The 3304-nt window shown below is 42.3% G+C and overlaps 1 pseudogene across 1 annotated transcript; it reads right to left on the bottom strand.

The window, feature by feature from the left end:
* LOC307053833 (elongation factor 1-alpha 1-like) lies at window positions 1-1551 on the bottom strand (annotated as a pseudogene). Its single transcript has 2 exons — window positions 912-1551; window positions 1-686 (listed from the first exon to the last, which is right to left on the bottom strand). The product of its transcript is annotated as an elongation factor 1-alpha 1-like (transcript).
* Between the last annotated feature and the right edge of the window lie 1753 nt (window positions 1552-3304).

Here is a 3304-nt window from a genome sequence, read left to right as displayed (position 1 = left end):
TTAGCCTTCTGAGCTTTCTGGGCAGACTTGGTGACCTTGCTAGCTCCAGCAGCCTTCTTGGTCACTGTTTTGATGACATCCATAGCAATTGTGTGTCTCATGTCACGAACAGTAAACGACCCAAAGGGGGATCAGAGAAGCTCTCAACACACATGGGCTTATAGGAACCGTATCAACCATGGCAGCCTCACAAGATTTCAAGAATCTGGGGCCATCTTCTGGCTTCTTCTCAGAACGGCAATCAACCTCCTTCAGCTCAGCAAATTTGCAAGCAATGTGAGCTGGGTGACAATCCCACACGGGTGCATAGCCAGCACTGATTTGGCCTGGAGAGTTTAGGATAGTCCGGAAGTCAGCTGCTTCCATGGGTGGGTCATTTTTGCTGACCCCACCCACATTGCCATGGTGAATATCTTTGACAGACACCTTTTCGATGTTGAAGCCCACATAATCCTCCGGAAGAGCTTCGTGGTGCATTTCATCAGACTCGGCTTCAATTATAACGTTGACTGGAGCCAAGGTGACCACCATGCTGGGGTTGAGAACACCCATCTCCACAGGGACAGCATCAATTCCGTCAATTTTGTAGATGTTCTGGAGGAGCAGACAAATGAGTTTGTCAGTTGGATGAGTTGGTGGCAGAACGCAATCCAGAGCTTCAGGAGGTGTGGTTCCACTGGCATTGCCTTTTTTTTTTTTTTTTTTTTTTTTATGGTACGCGGGCCTCTCACTGTTGTGGCCTCTCCCGTTGCAGAGCGCAGGCTCCGGACGCGCGGGCTCAGCGGCCATGGCTCACGGGCCCAGCTGCTCCGCGGCATGTGGGATCTTCCCGGACCAGGGCACGAACCCGTGTCCCCTGCATCGGCAGGCGGACTCTCAACCACTCTGCCACCAGGGAAGCCCGGCGTTGCCTTCTTTATGGATGACTTTCCATGGCTCCAGCATGTTGTCACCATTCCAACCAGAATTGGTACAAATGCTACTGTGTCAGGGTTATAGCCAATTTTCTTAAGGTAGGTGCTGACTTCCTGAATGATTTCCTTGTATCTCTTTCCGGTAGGAATCCCTTTTGTTAACATCAACAATTAATTGCTTCACACCCAGTGTGTAAGCCAGGAGGGCACACTCATGGGTCTGCTTGTTCTTGGAACACTTGCTGCAAATTCACCAACACCATCAGCAACAATCAAGACAGCACAGTCTGGCTGAGAAGTGCCTGTGATCAGGTTTTTGATAAAGTCTCTGTGTCCTGTGACATCAATGATGGTCACATAATACTTGGTGGTCTTGAATTTCCACAGGGAGATATTGATGGTGATACAATATATCAATGGTGATGCCACACTTATGTTCCTCTTTCACTTTGTCCAAGACCCAGGCATCCTTGAATGAGCCCCTTCCCATCTCAGCAGCCTCCTTCTCAAATTTTTCGATGTTTTTTTTTTTGTCAGTCCCACCATATTTGTAGATCAGATGGCCATTAATGGTAGACTTGCTTGAATCTAAGTGTCCAGTGATGACAATGTTGATATGAGTCTTTTCCTTTCCCATTTTGGCTTAGATTCAGCCGTGGGTTTCATAACAGCTGTGTTCTGGTGGAAAACCCGTTGTGAAAAAAGTAGTGCTACCTTTATCATATATCAAGCTCCTGTATATGCAAAGGTCTTTGTTTTCTTTTGAATAAAGTTTTAATTTTGGAATAATTCTAGATTTGCAGAAAAGTTGAAAAGAGGAATTCCATACACCCTCATCCAGTTTCATCTAATATCCATACTTTTCATGCTTATGTGGTACTTTTGTTAAAACTAAGAAACCAACTTTGGTACATTGCTGTTAACTAAACTCCAGACTTTATTCGTATTTTACCAACTTTTCCCCTAGTGTCCTTCTCCTGTCCCACGATCGAGTCCAGGGCATCACAGTGCATTTAGTTGTCATGTCTCCCCAGTCTCATCTGATCTTTGACAGTTTCCCAGTTTTTCCTTGTTTTTCATGATCTTGACAGTTTTAAAGAGTACAGATGATGTATTTTTTAGGCTCCCTCAATTTAGATTTGTCTGACGTCTTTCACATGATTGGGCTGGGGTTATGGGTTTGGGGAAGGATGCTATAGACGTGAAATGCCCTCCTCATCACATCATGTCAAGGGTACCTGATAGCAACAGCACTTACCACTGGTGATGTTAACCTTGATCACTTGGTTAAGGTAGTGTTTGTCATGTTTCTCCACTATATAGTTATAATTTTTCCTTTTCCAGACTCTAATCTTTGGAAGTTGGTCACTAAGCCTACACTGGAGGAGGTGGGGAGGGAGTGTATGAACTAAGCTCCACCTCTTGGAGCAGGAAGTAACTACATATATTACTTGGATTACTTTTGTAAGAAGATTTGTAAGGAATCTTACCTTGCAAGAAAGATCTTCTCCCCATTTATTTATTTATACAATCATTTAATATCTGTATAGACATGTACATTTATTTTATACCTGGGATTTTAATCCAATACTATGTTAATTATTTTGTCCCTCAAATTGTTCCATTGGGAATTATTGCAAGTTGGTTCCCGTGTCCCTTTGACATATCCTCCAATTTTTTGGAAACATTTCTTACTTTCTGGTACTACAAGATGCTCAGGGCTTGTTTAATACGAGCTCTGTCCCAGCCTTAGAATTTGCCATTTCTCCAAAGCGTCCTGGTTCCTTTTATTTGGTAATGGTATTAGAAATCAAGATGTGGGCACTGGGTGCGCTCATTGCTACTGGGGTGTCACTGCTTCTAGGTTCTGTCAGTGAAAAGAGCTAGGAAATATATGCATGTGTACAAACCCAGGCATAATACATATCTATACTTATTTCTGTATCAATCTATCTCTGTTTATATTAAGTTAAATATGAGATCATAGTGATATCTCCAACTCTTATCAGTCCCACAGGGTTCATTCTAGCCTTACCTTGTTGTTTATAAGTAACTGCCCTCTTCAACAGTGAGAAACTGGACCCCCATCATTTTCCATCCATTTGCTTATTCATTTAACTCCAGGATGCATAAAAGCAGTTTCAGGGTTGTTGACCTATACCTCCATGACACAGGTCTGTTTTTGAGTCTATATTCTGTTACACTGGCCTATTTGTCTATTTTTTTTTTACCACTACCATTCTAATTTGACTATTATAATTTTAAGATACGTCTTCATGAATGGTAAGGAAGTATTTTTGACTCAGCTACTCATAGGCCTTTATTTTTCCACACAAATTTATCATGATTTTTTTTGAGTTTCTTAATTTTGACTGGAATGGCAATAATTT

The sequence above is a fragment of the Hyperoodon ampullatus genome (assembly GCF_949752795.1).
Source record: "Hyperoodon ampullatus genome assembly, chromosome: 5".
In the NCBI taxonomy this organism is placed as follows: domain Eukaryota; kingdom Metazoa; phylum Chordata; class Mammalia; order Artiodactyla; family Ziphiidae; genus Hyperoodon; species Hyperoodon ampullatus.
The sequence above is the reverse complement of the archived record's forward strand: the minus strand, read 5'-3'. Positions and strand labels throughout refer to the sequence as shown.